This window comes from Durio zibethinus, unplaced genomic scaffold (genome assembly GCF_047325235.1).
Source record: "Durio zibethinus cultivar Kanyao isolate XHJ-2024 unplaced genomic scaffold, ASM4732523v1 HiC_scaffold_3, whole genome shotgun sequence".
NCBI classification, from domain to species: Eukaryota; Viridiplantae; Streptophyta; class Magnoliopsida; order Malvales; family Malvaceae; genus Durio; species Durio zibethinus.
In genome coordinates this window covers 352,454-352,904 of record NW_028323044.1, presented here as the reverse complement: position 1 = coordinate 352,904, position 451 = coordinate 352,454, and positions in this window count along the sequence as shown.

Sequence of the window (451 nt, the reverse complement as noted above, 5' to 3'; positions counted from 1 at the left end):
AACACCATCGGCACACGCCGGCCCTTGGTGCGGCCGGTTGCCTCGACCACCATCGGCACACGCTCGGCCTTGGTGAGGGCGCTTGCCTCGACCACCATCGGCACACGCTGGGCCCTGGTGCGGGCGCTTGCCTCGACCACCATCGGCACACGCTCGGCCCTGGTGCGGGCGCTTGCCTCGACCACCATCGGCACACGCTGGGCCCTGGTGCGGGCGGTTGCCTCGACCACCATCGGCACACGCTCGACCTTGGTGAGGGCGCTTGCCTCGACCACCATCGGCACACGTTGGGCCCTGGTGCGGGCGCTTGCCTCGACCACCATCGGCACACGCTCAGCCTTGGTGCGGGCGGTTGCCTCGACCACCATCGGCACACGCTGGGCCCTGGTGCTGGCGGTTGCCTCGACCACCATCGGCACACGCTGGGCCCTGGTGCGGGCGGTTGCCTCGA